The sequence below is a fragment of the Lissotriton vulgaris genome, chromosome 3_1, assembly GCF_964263255.1.
Source record: "Lissotriton vulgaris chromosome 3_1, aLisVul1.2, whole genome shotgun sequence".
Taxonomy (NCBI): Eukaryota; Metazoa; Chordata; class Amphibia; order Caudata; family Salamandridae; genus Lissotriton; species Lissotriton vulgaris.
The window spans coordinates 1,279,503,301-1,279,521,153 of NC_141689.1; positions in this window are offsets into that span (position 1 = coordinate 1,279,503,301).

Consider the following 17,853-nt stretch of genomic DNA (forward strand, 5'->3'; position numbering starts at 1 on the left):
CAACCATATGAGCATGTCCTGCCGAACCTCTGCCGAGAGCCTTGTGCGGTGGTGGCCTTCCTTAAGGCCAACCATGGCCTGAGCAATAGAGCGGGAAAATGGGCGCGCCATTGGGATCACTCTCAGGGCAAAATTAAGTTGACCCACAACCTGCTGTAACTGCTGTAATCTCACTTTCGTCGCGCTAATACATGCTTTAAGTGATGCCTCAAATTTCGCCACCTTTTCCTTGGGCAAGCGGAAGCACCCCTCTTCGGAATCGAGCTCTATTCCAAGAAACTCGAGCGAAGTAGACGGCCCCACTGTCTTACCGGGTGCCAATGGCACGCCAAAGCGCCTCATGAGATCACAAAATTTATTCAAAGCTGGTGCACACTCTATGTCCCCTGCTGCCCCCAGGAACAGAAAATCATCAAGATAATGCATCACATGAGTAAACCCTGTTAATCTTGTGAAGGCCCATTGCAAAAAACAACTGAATCTTTCAAAATAAGCACAAGAGATGGAGCAGCCCATTGGCATACATTTATCCATGTAATAGCGACCCTGAAACATGAAACCAAGGAGACGCTGATCCTCTGGGTGTACCGGGAGCAACCGGAACGCTGACTCGATATCAGATTTAGCCATCAGCGCTCCGGGCCCTAGGCGATTCAAAATGGCGACGGCCTCATCGAAAGATGCGTACCGCACCGAACAAACCCCGGGTCAATCGCATCGTTCACAGAAAGACCCCTTGGAGCTGACAAATTATGTATCAACCTGAATTCCCCCGGATCTTTTTTGGGGACTACACCCAGGGGTGAACAAACAAAATTAGCAACTGGCGGGTTGTCATATGGTCCAGCAACCCGACCTCGGGCCACCTCTTTACCAATCTTTGCTTGTACCACCGCCGCATTCTGCTGCACCGATAGTTGATTCTTACATTGTGCTTCACCCTGAAAATCCCCCGCCGGGATGCGGAAACCATATGAGAAACCATCTCGCAACACCCCAGCGGAGATATGATCTGGGTATTCGTTTAGCCAAGGGATCATTGCCATGACATCAACCGGGGTCGGTAGAGGCGCCCCCTGGACCATTTCAGACCTGTTTGGCGCTACCTCTACTCCCCGTATCACTAGCTTTGGCTCTACACATATTCTCCGGATGGGAGGACTGCCCACACCCCGAACATTCGTGCCTGAACTTACAAGAACCCTGTGGCCTAGTACATTTCCCTCTGTTAAAGCTCCAGCAGACCCCTTTTTTCCCTGTGCTGCCGCTATTCCTTGAGTTCCGGTCATTACTGGAACCCGCCCGAAAGGGCGTCCCTGACGAATGGCGGGAAAACTCGGCCACCTCACCCCCCAATGCTGGTGACCTCCCCACGCCTGGCTTTTCCATATTTTGCCATGAAATGGAGTCAAAACAATCCCATGTCAGGGATGAATCATGTTCCTTGGATTTACGAAATATATTATCATAAGCAAACCATTGATTTCCTCCATAAGTTTCATAAAATCCCATGATACGTGTCTGATACACAGCCAACTCCCCCAACAAATCGGGCCTACGTTCCCCCATAATTGCAGTGAACATTCCGAACGCTCTGCCCCAATTGCCTATCGATTCATCGACTCTAAAACCGGCCATCCTGGCTCGCCATACACTTGGATGTAGAAACTCTTTTTGGTTTTTTACATGCTCGATTTCGTAGTGATCGGTCAACAAGGAAAATATGTTTACATATTTGTCCGCCCATATCCTCTCTTTCACCTCCATCGGGATATGCTGCACAATTCTTTCCCTCCTTGAAGGTACCGATCCCTCCCCAACCATCGGCAATGGCTTACCTGAACCTGCCGCTGTAACTGTCGATCCCGCCGTACCAACGCCTGATCCTGGTTGATCCACGGGCGCCTGCGGGGAAACAAAAGGACAAGGTGCTTTTGCGGCCTCTCGGGATTGCCGCAACTGCCTCATTAATTGCTTGGCCTCCTCGGCCGTGTCCCCTGGAGCAACGGAACCCACACTGTTACCGCCCAACCATGCCGCCAGCTGGGCGGCCAACTCCGGGGGCATGTCCCCCTCGTTCACAGGGGTAACTACAACAGGTATCTGCTGCCCTGCGTCGGGAACCGGCACAGGAGCCTCCACCGGTCTGGGAGGGCTCGCCGGGGGAGCCTCCGGGACTGGGACCTCGTCCTCATTTGCCCCGTTCCTGGCTCTCTTTCTTCTCCCGGCAGGGGCCGCCCCGGGGATGATTCTTTTCGGCCGTCCTGTACCGTCCCTGGCCGCCATTTTCCTCTTCATCTCCGCCATGTCTTTCATCAGCATGCGGAGCATTTGGTCGGTGCTAACCTTCTTTGCGACCCTTTTGCCCGGCATTTTTCACGTGGATGAAAGGTCCTGGACAAGACTTGTAGCGCTAGAAGAGAAAAAAGAGAAATTACAAATTTCAAAATTGTCTCTTCGTTCCGTCTCGAGCTCACGTGCAACAAGGAGGTGCAGCTTCAGAGCACAGGAACAAGAGGATGCTTCCTTGGCTTGTCGCTCCTTTTATCCTTCTTCGGGCGGGCGTAGACCCTCCTCCAATCCGCCTCCCGGGCGTGGCTGGCGGTGTCGGTGTCTAGGACAACCCCTTCTTGGGCGGGAAAAGGTGCGCCCCAGCTACGCCGCTTCGGGCATACCAGCCGGGACACGCCTCCCGCCCAAAATGGTTTCCCGGGGGGATCGGGGTACTCCACCATACGTTCGGGGGGACCGAGTGGTCGCCCCTTTCCATTCTTAATCTCCCAAAGCATTTGTAAAGGTAAGTAATGATTCATTTAATTTAGATAGAGAATTATTTGCTCTATGGAGAAGATTTGGAAGCAGATAGTGAAGTTTCAGTAGTAAAATTGAATGCTTGTACATAGGACTTGTGCTGTGTTTGTAAAAAGTTATTTAAAAAACGATTTTGGGGTATAAGAATGGCTTTTATTTTTTTAAGAAGCAATTAATAGTGTCTGACTCTGTAAAGAAATATATTTGAATGTTTTAGAATTATGTCACTTGCGTTACCTCAAATTAGGAAGCAGATTGAGATTTTTTCTTGTTGGTTTGTGGCATGTTTTTTGGAAATGCTTGATATTAAAATATGCAAGATAGAGGAATTGTTTTTTGTGAAACAGTGAGGTTTCAGTAGTGAAATGAAATGCTTGTACATAGGACCTGCGCTGTGTTTGTAAAATGTTATTCAAAAAACGATTTTGGGGGCAAATCAATGGTATTTACATTTGGGCCTTATTTATGATTGCCTTGTGGCGCCAGTGCGTCACTTTTAACATGGGACAAAAGTGACGTATCGGTGGCGCATGGCCTCCATAAATAAGGCCCTGAGTTTCTTTGCTGTTGGTTTGTGTCTTCCTTTTTGATAATGCTTGCTATGTATATTTGCAAGATAGTGATTTGTATTTTGTGAAACAGTGAAGTTTCAGTAGTGAAATTGAATGCTTGTACATAGGTCCTGCGCTGTGTTTTAAAATGTTATTCAAAAAACGATTTTGGGGGCAAATCAATGGTATTTACATTTGGGCCTTATTTATGATTGCCTTTTGGCGCCAGTGCGTCACTTTTAACTTGGGACAAAAGTGACGTACCGGTGGCGCAAGGCCTCCATAAATAAGGCCCTGAGTTTCTTTGCTGTTGGTTTGTGTCTTGCTTTTTGATAATGCTTGCTATGTATATTTGCAAGATAGGGGATTTGTATTTTGTGAAACAGTGAGGTTTCAGTAGTGAAATTGAATGCTTGTACATAGGTCCTGCGCTGTGTTTCTAAAATGTTATTCAAAAAACGATTTTGGGGGCAAATCAATGGTATTTACATTTGGGCCTTATTTATAATTGTCTTGTGGCGCCAGTGTGTCACTTTTAACATGGGACAAAAGTGACGTACCGGTGGCGCAAGGCCTCCATAAATAAGGCCCTGAGTTTCTTTGCTGTTGGTTTGTGTCTTGCTTTTTGATAATGCTTGCTATGTATATTTGTAAGATAGGGGATTTGTATTTTGTGAAATAGTGAGGTTTCAGAAGTGAAATTGAATGCTTGTACATAGGTCCTGCGCTGTGTTTCTAAAATGTTATTCAAAAAACGATTTTGGGGGCAAATCAATGGTATTTACATTTGGGCCTTATTTATGATTGCCTTGTGGCGCCAGTGCGTCACTTTTAACATGGGACAAAAGTGACGTATCGGTGGCGCAAGGCCTCCATAAATAAGGCCCTGAGTTTCTTTGCTGTTGGTTTGTGTCTTCCTTTTTGATAATGCTTTCTATGTATATTTGCAAGATAGTGATTTGTATTTTGTGAAACAGTGAGGTTTCAGTAGTGAAATTGAATGCTTGTACATAGGTCCTGCGCTGTGTTTTAAAATGTTATTCAAAAAACGATTTTGGGGGCAAATCAATGGTATTTACATTTGGGCCTTATTTATGATTGCCTTTTGGCGCCAGTGCGTCACTTTTAACTTGGGACAAAAGTGACGTACCGGTGGCGCAAGGCCTCCATAAATAAGGCCCTGAGTTTCTTTGCTGTTGGTTTGTGTCTTGCTTTTTGATAATGCTTGCTATGTATATTTGCAAGATAGGGGATTTGTATTTTGTGAAACAGTGAGGTTTCAGTAGTGAAATTGAATGCTTGTACATAGGTCCTGCGCTGTGTTTCTAAAATGTTATTCAAAAAACGATTTTGGGGGCAAATCAATGGTATTTACATTTGGGCCTTATTTATAATTGTCTTGTGGCGCCAGTGTGTCACTTTTAACATGGGACAAAAGTGACGTACCAGTGGCGCAAGGCCTCCATAAATAAGGCCCTGAGTTTCTTTGCTGTTGGTTTGTGTCTTGCTTTTTGATAATGCTTGCTATGTATATTTGTAAGATAGGGGATTTGTATTTTGTGAAATAGTGAGGTTTCAGAAGTGAAATTGAATGCTTGTACATAGGTCCTGCGCTGTGTTTCTAAAATGTTATTCAAAAAACGATTTTGGTGGCTAATTAATGGTATTTACATTTGGGCCTTGTTTATGATTGCTTTGTGGTGCCGGTGCGTCACTTTTAACATGGGAAAAAAGTGACGCACCGGTGGCGGATGTCCTTCATAAATAAGGCCCTGAGTTTCTTTGCTGTTTTGTGTCTTGCTTTTTGATAATGCTTGCTATGAAAATTTGTAAGTAAGGGGATTTGTATTTTGTGAAACAGTGATGTTTCAGTAGTGAAATTGAATGCTTGTACATAGGTCCTGCGCTGTGTTGTTTAAATGTTATTCCAAAAACGATTTTGGTGGCAAATCAATGGTATTTACATTTGGGCCTTATTTATGATTGTGTTGTGGCGCTGGAGCGTCACTTTTAACATGGGAAAAAAGTGATGCACAGGTAGTGGAAGGCCTTCATAAATAAGGTCCTGAGTTTCTTTGCTGTTGATTTCTGTCTTGCTTTTTGATAATGCTTGCTATGAACATTTGCAAGATAGAGGATTTGTATTTTGTGAAACAGTGAGGTTTCAGTAGTGAAATTGAATGCTTGTACATAGGTCCTGCGCTGTGTTTCTAAAATGTTATTCAAAAAACGATTTTGGGGGCAAATCAATGGTATTTACATTTGGGTGTTATTTATGATTGCCTTGTGGCGCCAGTGTGTCACTTTTAACATGGGACAAAAGGGGAGCACCGGTGGCGCAAGGCCTCCATAAATAAGGCCCTGAGTTTCTTTGCTGTTGGTTTGTGTCTTACTCCTAGTTATATAGTTGCTGTGGTATAAATTTAGATATGTTGCAAATTAGTGTTTATATCGTTTGCTTATTGTGATTGCTTTGTTGTTTGCTAATAGTGATCTATAATGTGTTATTTTTTTCTTTACAACAGATTGAAATCAACATTTACAAAGTAATTGCCGTCAAGGCAAAGGAGAAGAAAAAATACCATACGGAAAATTACAAAATTAGCAACGGAAGTAAAGGAATCCTCTACAACAAGTACTTCAAAAATCACCCAAAAAGGTCCTGGTAAGACAACTAAGTCTTTTTTTCCGCAACATATGTAAAACAAAAACAAATGTTAACGGTAATGTGAAGATCCAGAAGGAAAGAGCAAATTTGAAAAGGAAGGAGAGGCCCTCAAAAAATGTCTCTATTGGAGCATTAGAGAAGAATATGGATAGCAATAGAAGGTTAAATCAATTTAGGGACATTCGTAGACAAATGTTTCACAATAGGGTAGTTTTAAATTTGCTACAAAATGAAAAGAATGGTAAACAGAGAGCTGCTTTTTACAAGAAAAAGAAAAGTGTAGAGAAGATTGTTGATCAGGCTTTTGAAGTTAAGAAAAAATTATTTATGTTAGTAATCAATAGAATTAGGATACTTAATAAGGCAAATGATGTTTTCAAATCGAACAGTAGATGGAAAAGAATTATTAATCGGACTAATTTTTGTGAAGTATTTTCTGGAGAATGGATGCATAGTTCAAGTTCTGAGCCATTTTTTAATGAGGAGAGTTACTTTCAGGAAAATGATTTGGTGCTCGCAGTTGACACCAGTGGTCGAGCATATGAGGTGAAAGTTGGTTGTGTGATGGAAAAAGAGAAACTTGTGTCTAGAGATGCAGAAGAGGTGTTAGCTGATGAAGTTTTAGGGAGACGTACTAAGGGTCCAGTGTACACATGGAAGTGCAGTAGTATTTGTACGGTGCGACAGGATTCAATCGATTTGCTTCGAAATTTCTTACGTACATATAATAAGAAAAGTCTAAAACAAAAAATGAAGATCTTGCAAGAGTTAGATCCTTGCAGAGTGAGAGAAAACACTGGTTTGCATGGGCATTCACTGGCTTGTCTTTCTAGAAAAGTATGTCAGAGTGTTTTTCATCATTTTAGGATGTTAGCAGTGCATCATAATAAGGTGAGGAAATTAATGAGAAGGTTGTATTATGCAAAAAGTCCAGCACTTAAGCTTAAACAATTAAACAGTGCTCTTTTGCATAGATCTGAAGTAGATGTGAAGACTATTTGTGAAGAAATTGAGTTTTGTTATTTTGGGAACAAAGAGGACAGTGTAGAAATGGATATAGTAATGGATGGTAATGTTGAAGACAATGTACAGATTTCAAGTACAGAAAAGTTTGACGAGGAAATTACCAAGTTTAAGGTGAAATCAAGTGAAAGGCCTAATTTAACTTGTGTGTGTTGTCGACGGACTCATTATAAGATTCAGACTAGGTTTGTTGATTTATATGCAAAATGTGAATTGGAAAATAATAGTGAATGGAAGGATTTTGTAAGTTATTTGTTGGTGGAGAATTCTTTTGATTTGAGTTTTGATCAGCATATTTGTAATTATTGTTTGAAAAAATTAAATGATCATAATAATCTTCAGTTGATAGATATTCCTTCTGAATTGATGGATTTAAATACTTATGAATCAATTTTGATTCAATGTGTCCATCCTTTTCAAGCTATTGTTCGCATGGAGCCTAAGATAGGGAAATTACCTCCTACAGATTTACAAAGAGGATTAAAGGGAAGAGTTGTTTATTTGCCTCTAGATGTCAAGAAAAATATTGATACAATTGGTGTAGAAAGAGTACAAGAGGATCCTCTGGTTATTCTAGTTAATGGGGTTCCGACAAAGAGTAAGAAAATCTGGCAAGATTTAGTGGATGTTAGGAAAGTCAAAAAGGCAACGTTGTATTTGGTCAAAAACAATGAGTACTATAAAGATGTAAGTGTTGGAGCAGAGGAAACAGCTACAGAAGAAGACAGTGATTGTTCAGTTGGCCAAATTGAAAAAGTTGATGTGTCTAGAAGTGAAGAAATATATGAACATTATACTGTTCATCCTTTGCATTCCAAAGAAGTAATGGGGAATGCAATTGACTTGTTTCAAATGAAAGCAGCAAAAGGAAGTCCTATTAGTGTATGGGAAGAAAGTTTGGAAGCTCGTTGTTTTCCACAGTTTTTCCAACAGGTCGAGGTGGACGATATGACGATCGACCAGTTCAAATTCCTGCAGCTGAATACCAGACTTTAAGATTATATGCTGAAGATCCAATGTTTCATCAATGCATTCCGTATTTGTTTCATCTGCTGTATGAAAGTGATTTGTCTGGGCTTTCTTATGCAGTTAATCATATATTGAAAAGTGGAGCTCATCTGCAAAATGTTTTGGCCAGGGACTTTATGGATAAAGTCAATCTGCAAGACAGTATTTTGGAATCTCAGCTAATCAATCTCATGGCATGTCAGCGTGGAACAAACGAGTATTGGTTCCGTTGTCATGGGGAATTGAAATGTATGCTAAGAAACTTAGGAACTCCTACATGGTTCCTCACTCTTAGCTGTGCTGAGTATGCATGGGACGACTTACTTCAATTTCTACGAGAGGCAAATGGAAACATACAAAATATAGAATTGAAAACACCTGAAGAACTGTGTTCTTTGGATCCAGTGAATGTTTGCAGATATTTTAATCATAGATTTGAAGCTATGATGTCTTTTATTACCAACAAAAAAAATCCTCCCCTTGGAGAGGTTTTGGATTTCTTTTGGAGGAAGGAATATCAAGCGAGAGGTGCTCCTCATATACATATGTTGTTATGGATTAAAGATGCACCCAAATTTGGATCAGATTCGGATGAAACAGGGATGAGTTTCATTGAAGAGTATTCAACATGTGCTGTTCCAAAAACTGCTGAAGAAAACAGTTTAAGGCAACAAGTTTTACGTTTTCAATCTAATCGTTGTGGAAAGTACTGTCGTCGAAAATTCAAAAACAAGGAAAAGTACTACACGAAATGTCGTTTTGCGTTTCCACAACCAGTGATTTCTAAGGGAAGAGTAAATAATTTGATGTCATCTCTACGACATACTGTGATGAGGAAATCACCCAAAAATACATATAATTTAAAAAGAAACGAAGAGTCCAAGTACATCAACGACTACAACCCAGTGATTTTGTCCATGTGGAATGCTAACATGGATATTCAGTTTGTTGCTGACAACTCTATTGCTGTGGCTCGATATGTGACATCTTACATCACAAAAAAAGAAAAGACAGAACTGAAGGAAATGTGGGAGGACATTTCACATTAAAAGAGTCTAAGCAAGAAATTATATAGTTTCAGTCTGAAGATGTTGTCGCATCTAGAAATTGGAGCATATGAATGTTCTGATCGGTTATCATCAGCAAGTCTCTATGCCAAATCAAGAACAATCATTTGGGTGAGTCTAGGTCTTGCTGCAACACGAAACCGAGTTTTGAAATCTGTACAAGAAATTGAATATTTGGCGGAGAAAGAACCAAACAGTACAGATATTTTGAAGACAAACATGTTGGATACATACTATCCAAATAGAAGTACTCACCTTGAGAACACTTGTTTGTATGAAGTTCTGCAAAACTACAGTTATAAGAGGAACATCACAGAAGATATCAATAATGGAAAATATGCTGTCATTGGGTATGAAGGATGTCTAGTGAAGCAGAGAAAAGGCCATTTGATTAATCATCGAAAATTGAGTTGCGAAGCTCCAGACAAAAGAGAATTTTACTATTTAGCTCTTTTGCAACTCTTTAAGCCATGGCGTACAGAAGAGGAACTACTTGGAGATTTTCTCAGTTATGAAAACTCTTTTAATGCAACTAAGGATACCATAGAATGTCCTGTTTTTCCAAATTATCTGCAAATGTTGAACGAAGAAATAGAGCAAGAAACCACAATTGCTGAAGAGATTGCTAGAGGCAGTTCTCAAGACAGTCAGAGTTCTACTTTATTGAGTCAGGATCCACTAGGAGGACCAATTATCCAAAATGAAGCTGCAACTGCCATGGATGAGGTGGAAAGAGCTATGGAACAAGCTCAAGAGGATGGAGTTAACTTAAAAGATTTGGTAAAGCAACTAAACGTTGAGCAGAAAAAGATATATGACGAAGTAACAGAATAGATTGAACATGGATTCAGACATGAGAACAAAGTGTGCTCATGTACATCATTTAAGCCTGTTCGACTGTACCTAAGTGGAGAAGCGGGAACAGGAAAAACTTTTCTGATTAAAGCCATTGAAACTTATTTGCAGAAAAGGACTGAATCACCGCTGTCTTGTGTTGTAACTGCTCCAACTGGACTGGCAGCACATATCATTAAAGGGATTACTCTACATCGTTTGCTGATGCTGCCAGTTGAGCATGATAATAAATTGCATTACAACAAGCTATCTGGAGATGCGTGTTCTGAAGTTTCCAGAGTAAAGAAGAAAATGAAACTTCTTATCATTGATGAAGTAAGCATGGTCTCAAATCTAATGCTTGCTTTTGTGCATTTGAGAATGCAAGAAATTCTTAGAACAGAGTATGATGTGTTATTTGGAGGAAAACACATTATTGTTTTTGGAGATCTACTGCAGTTGACTCCAGTAAAAGGACAACCAGTGTTTAAAATTCTTACGCATGAAGATACCAGGAAGTCCCTTGGAAGCATTGGAAACATTAATATATGGTTACATTTTAAATATGCAGAACTGCTTCAAAATATGCGACAGGCAAAGGATGAAGATTAAAAAATATTCTACAAGATGTAAGAATCGGAAAAGTAAGTGAGCTTGGGAAAGAAGCTTTACATGCTCGATTAATTTCAAATTTGTATCCAAATGAAAACATTCTTCCAGAGAATATTTCTTAAAAAATGACTGAGAAGAAATCTGGGATATGTTTGATGCCAACTCTGCAAGAATGTTCCGTCTTCAACAACAAAATGCTAAAGTTAGAACATGAAGAAATTATGAAACTGGAAGCAATAGATAAAATATAGCATATGGGTGCAACAATTGTTTTGTCAGAAAATTTGAAAACAAAATTGGATTCATTAGAGAAAAGTATTTCTAAAACAGCTGGTTTTGAAAAGACTCTGAATGTGTGTTTAAATTGTCGTATCATTTTGAGAAGGAATTTAAATGTTGAAAGAGGTCTGGTAAATGGAACAATGGGTCATGTTGTTGATTTTGTGAATTATAGAAATAGAGATGGAATAGAATTTTTAAAAATAAAATTTGATGGCATTGAGCAAGTACAACAAATCAGTCGTTGTTCTGCTAGATTTTTGCTTGTAAAAGACTTATATGTTCGCCGAAAACAGTTTCCTGTTTGGTTGGCATATGCGGTGACAATTCATAAATCTCAAGGTTTAAGTGGAGATAGTGCTTTGGTGAACATTGGAAGATCTGTGTTTAAAGAGGGTATGGCGGATGTGGCATTATCACGAGTCAGAACTTTATCAGGATTGTACTTGATTGAGTGTGATGAGACAAAGATTTGTGCAGATCTAGATTGTGTTAAAGAATACAATAGGTTAAGAAGAGAGTATGCTCCACATTTGCCTCAATATCCTCTGTTTGAATAACGTGTCGTAGGCTGAAAAAGAAGAAATGAGAATAATTGCAGTGAGTAAGTAGCAAAAAGACAAAAAGTAGATGAAAATGTATTTGAAAACAGAAAGAAAAAGGATTCTGATGAAAATGTTGTTGGATTTCAGTTTGAAAACAGTTCTGGTGTCAACTGCTATGCTAATGTAGTGGTTAATGTTGTTTTTTTTCTTCAAACTTTACAAGAACAGACTGTTGAAAATCGGGATCAAAGATTGTGTGGTTTATTGAATTCTGTGTTTGAGAAATGTAGCAGTGATAGAGCAAAAATAGAAAGTGTAACAGAAATTCGAAATATTTTAGATATGTGTTCTGGTCAAGATAATTTTTCACTGAACATTCAGCAGGATTGTCAGGAATGTTTAATGTATATGTTTGGTGTTTTGGAAGATTTTGGGAGAAGTGTGGCTCAGGGGTTAGAGGGGGCAGACCCGGAAGCTGAGATCGGCCCTGGACCAGGGTTCAATTCCCCACCTCGACGGGGCTTGGGCTCAATAATTCCACAGACTCGATAATTCTCGCTCCGGTGCCTACTCGACTCACGGGTTCACACTCTGCGACTCTGGGCAATAGCTTGCTTAATCTCCACAACGGCCCCTCGCGGCGGGATGCCTGGCTTTCACCTTGTGGATACCCTGCCAGGGTATCTCACAGGGAAATACCAGGACGGGTTCCCTAAGCAAGCGCTTAGATACCTGCGGTGTGGGTGATTTGCGCAATATAAATACATGTACAGTTACATTTACATTTATGAAGGTGTAGATGTAGATAATCTTTTTAGCCTTTCTTATCAATGGCAGCATGACTGCCACAACTGTAGTTCATCAAGTACTACTAGAATAGACACTGAAAGATTTATATATTTGACTTTACCAGACTGTAAATCAGTGTCATTTAAAAATCTAGTTAAAGCAGCAGATCATAATATGGTGTGTACCCAATGAAAGTGTCCAATGCTATCCACATTATTTATGCAAAGTTATGGTCAGTATATCATTTTAGTTTTCCAACGATGTAGACCTGATGGAACTAAATTGACAACTTGTATCAAAAATTTTGTGGCTTCTCAGTTATCAATTTCAGGAAGAACCTTTACAACTGTAGCTAATATTTATCATGACGGTCCTTCGACAACATCAGGACATTATACATAATACTTAAAATGTCAAAAAGGTTGGAGTTACTGCAATGATTCTCATTTGACTTATAAACAACGTTTGCCTTATGACTTTAAAAATTCTTACCTAGTGTTTTTAAAACCAAAGTTTTAGTAAATATAATTGGCTTTTGAAGACGGGAGTAGTTAATAAAAGTTAGTTAGTTAGTTAGTCATATATCTGACACTATTTGGCCGTAAGGAAAGTGTAAGGTATGATGTTCTTAGATCTTTTTTCATAGGAAGTCGATGAAATGGAAGTTATAGAGAACAGCAGACTTTTTTTCCACCAAAAGGACCTTTACTATCTACTATTTGGCCTCAAGGAAAAGTAAGTGAATCAAAGATTAGTGTACATATATGATTTGTAAGTTTTTATGGTTTTTTTAAACACAATCTTTTAGATTGTGTTTTTTTTCCCGCTGTTATATGATGAAGAGTTTGAACTCACTAATTTAAGTGAAATTCAATATATTCTGAATACAGCAAAAATAAACAATGTAACATATTGTATAAGTCATTCTATAGTTTGCATTGTGTCATTTATATTGTATTCCCATTGTCTCACACTCATTTTCCTTTTTCCACCCTTATTTAGCTCTCTTTACTCACTTACACTGCCTTTCTTTCACTTTGTTTCATCGCTGTTCCTGTACTTCACTTCTTTCACAACTCCTCAATCCAATTTCAACTGTCTGCATTTCCTCTCTCCCTTGCACCACTTTTCAGCTTTCTCACATTCTCTCAGTACCACTGGTTTAGTTCTCTTCCCCTCTCTTTCCTTCTTTTGCTCCTTTACTCTTTTTCCTTTCTTCACTCATTGTACTGCAGTTCACTCAGTCATTCCCTTTGTCTTTCTGTGTACTTACTTTCTCACTCCTTTTTCCTCTATTGTTCTATATTGACCTCATTCCTTTCATCCCTTCACTCTGTGACTCCCCTTCACTCACTCTCAGTCATCTTCCATTCCTCTTTCTTATTAATGGATCCTCATTTAGACTCCTTTCCTTTTCACTCATTTTCCTTTTACTTTCCTCTCTTTCCTGATTTTGTTTTGGTATCTCACATTCTTTTAGTATCTTACTTATCTTCAGTAATTTGTTCTCCTTCTATTTCTTTTTCCCTCTTTTTTGTCTTTCTACATTACTTTATTTCTGTTTTTGTATCCTTCACTATTGCTTTATTGCTTAGTACACTTTTTTGATTTTTTACCTCTTGACCTGTTTCTTCTATTTTTCTTTTCTTTTGTCTTTCACAGATATAAAGTGTAGTTTAAACATGCAAGTACGTTTTCATTAATTATATGGTAAGTGTGATTACAAAATGTAGTTTGTCATCACCCTTTGCTTTAACCTCACTACTTTTGTCACACCCTACCTCACCTCTGTTTCCTTAATCTGCTTCCCTCACTTATTATTATCCTCCATGTTTATTTCCCTTTTCCTTACTTTCCTAACACATTCAACTTCTTTCAGTCTTCCTGCTCACCCACACTCCCTCACTTTCCTTTCTCTTCTGGTTCACTCAGTCCTTTTCTATCCTTCCTTCCTTTACTCTCTCTGTTCTTTCTCTCTGTCACTCCCCATATCTTACCCTTATTCACTTTTATCCACTCTCTTTCACTTCTCTTTACTTACACTTACGGCTCTTTTCTTTCCCTCCGTTACTGCTGTTCCTTTTCGCTGGTTCCATCACTACCCATCATTCCCCATCCTTTACTTTCCTTCCTTTTATTTTCATCACCCATTCACATTCTCCCAGAGCCTCTGCTTTAGTCTTCTTCCTCTTTCTTCTCTTCTTTTGCTCCCTTATTCATTTTCCTTTTCTCAGTTACCTTAACTTATACCTTTTCTCTGTTTTACTATCTATTACACAGTCCCTTTGTGTTCTTCCTTCTAGCTCTCTTTCTCTTTACACCACTATCTCTGTCCCCTTTGCTCATGCTCACTCCTTCATTACTTTTTTTTCTCTTTTTTTTTGTGGTACGCTCCCGGGACGCGCCCCGTTACGCGCCCCGGTACGCGCACCGGGCCGGGCACCGGGAGCGCTCCAAAATGAAACATAAAAAAATGAATATACTTTAAAAAAAGGTATTATATTAATATACATATATATTCACTGAAAAAAGCATAGGTTTCACACTAGTTATAGTTAGGGATTAGCATTTAAAAAACCTTTGAAATTCACTGAAAAAACTATAGGTTTCACACCAGTTATAGTTAGGAATTAGCATTTAAAAACCTATTAAATTCACTGAAAAAAACATAGGTTTCACACCAGTTATAGTTAGCTGGAAATTTTACTTACATAAAACCATTGAAATTCCACGTTATAGTTAGTTGGACTCACTATAATTTGCGCGTGTAATGCACTGCTGATGACGTCACATATTACATCACTCATGACATGGTCAGTGACATCACTCATGACATCACTGATGACACCATCCTTATGACAGAGTGACAGACCTCCTTTCAATGTAAAGTAACCCTTCAAACATATATTCAAAAATAGAAACTAAAATTTTCAAAAAAGTGGAGATGCTCATACCAGTTACAACAACCAATTCAGTAATACCACCATCTATATACACATCCACTCATTCACCAACAGTTCTACATAGTCACTCATACATATATTCACTCATCATATAAACACCTATACATCCTGTTACACACCGACAATCATCCAAAAGTTACTCACACACATAATCACACATGCAAATAAACTATTGAGCATCCAATAATTTGCATATACAGCTTACACATACTCACTCTCTTAAACAATCACTTATAGAAACACATACTTATTTAAACATTAACTCTTACAATCTCTCACTCTCACATTTATTCACTTACATACATCAATACTCACATATACTAGATTAAAACATATGTCGTTACTGATAAAGACAATAGTGAGACAGTCATTCACTCACTAACACACACATATACACATTCATCCACCCATTCAGTCCTGCACATATGCTGTCTTCAAAACACATACAAACAGTGAGTCAGTCACCAACCCATGCAGCCACTTACACACAAAGTGAAACACTGATACATACATTTCAATAATTAAACATTACTCGCTAATATATGTATTCACTAAGATACACTTAATAAGCCAGTTAACCAATCAATTTTAAAAAAAAAAACATCCAATTAGACACTTATTTAAACATTTATTTTTCCATCGACCTTTACATATACATATATAAAACATATTTATTTATCAGAAAGACACACATTCACTGGATGGTGTCATCAGTGATGTCATGAGTGATGTCACTGACCATGTCATGAGTGATGTTATATGTGACGTCATCAGCAGTGCATTACACGCGCAAGTTATAGTGAGTCCAACTAACTATAACGTGGAATTTCAATGGTTTTATGTTAGTAAAATTTCCAGCTAACTATAACTGGTGTGAAACCTATGGTTTTTTCAGTGATATATATATATATATATATATATATATATATATATATATATATATATATATATATATATTACCTACTGGCGGTCGCCAGTAGGTAGTTATAGTTAGGATTTTTTTCAATGTTAAATCTCAAAATTCTATTTGGAATAACTTTGGCACCGGTTGACGAATCTGCCTGAAAATTTCCTGAAAATGGCCTCGTCGTGCTCCGGTTCTTCCTTGAAAGTTTGGGGGGGATACGTCAAGCGGGGGCCGAGATAAAAGGGGGGTCCCAAAACGCGTTTTCCCCATGTTACTTTCCATAGGGCGGTCGATTTCACTTTTAGCTCGAACGGCTGAATGGATTTCCATCAAACTTGGCAAAATTGTAGGGACTGGTAGCCCGATGTGCCTTTGCTATGTCTCAAGATATGTGCTCCAGTGGATTTTGAGTAATTTAGGTTCCAAAAAATATATATATCTATAGGCGCTCTCCGGTGCGCGCACCGGAGTGCGCTCCTGGCGCGACACGCGACTTGTGCGCAGAAAGCTGATTGGCTCTTGGGTGTCTGTAAATATTCTAAACAGTCTGGAGCGGCCGCCATCTTGTGTCTCGGTAAAATCGAGACACAAGGGGTTTGAAAAAAAAAGGGGCAAATGACCATAAGGGGGAAGAGTAGACCCTCTCTGACCCCCTAGGTGTGATGTGGGGGCTAAAATAGGGTCCTGCGGGGCATTACATTTTTTTTTTTCACCGTGATCAAGCAACAGTGGGTTGCGAAACGCGTTGGTGCTATGTGATGCATGCTGCTTCCTGATAGATAAATAAACCGTGACGAATTGGGAAAAGAACTTCTGTGTTGTGTGCTGACTTGCGCTATCGACTGATAGCTTTTGGTGAATATATATACATATATATATATATATATATATATATATATATATATATATATATATATATATATATATATATATATATATATATATTACCTACTGGCGGTCGCCAGTAGGTAGTTATAGTTAGGATTTTTTTCAATGTTAAATCTCAAAATTCTATTTGGAATAACTTTGGCACCGGTTGACGAATCTGCCTGAAAATTTCCTGAAAATGGCCTCGTCGTGCTCCGGTTCTTCCTTGAAAGTTTGGGGGGGATACGTCAAGCGGGGGCCGAGATAAAAGGGGGGTCCCAAAACGCGTTTTCCCCATGTTACTTTCCATAGGGCGGTCGATTTCACTTTTAGCTCGAACGGCTGAATGGATTTCCATCAAACTTGGCAAAATTGTAGGGACTGGTAGCCCGATGTGCCTTTGCTATGTCTCAAGATATGTGCTCCAGTGGATTTTGAGTAATTTAGGTTCCAAAAAATATATATATCTATAGGCGCTCTCCGGTGCGCGCACCGGAGTGCGCTCCTGGCGCGACACGCGACTTGTGCGCAGAAAGCTGATTGGCTCTTGGGTGTCTGTAAATATTCTAAACAGTCTGGAGCGGCCGCCATCTTGTGTCTCGGTAAAATCGAGACACAAGGGGTTTGAAAAAAAAAGGGGCAAATGACCATAAGGGGGAAGAGTAGACCCTCTCTGACCCCCTAGGTGTGATGTGGGGGCTAAAATAGGGTCCTGCGGGGCATTACATTTTTTTTTTTTTTTTCGTTTTGCGCTGGGGAAGCGCATGGTACGCGCTCCAGGAAGCGAAGCACGGGGAAAATCCAGGACCATATTTATGAAGGCCTTGCGCTGCCAGTTTTGCGCCGCCTGTGCGTCAATTTTTGTGACGCACCAGCGGTGTAAAAAAATGCGCTTTGTTACGCTATATTTAAAAAGTGACGCATCTATC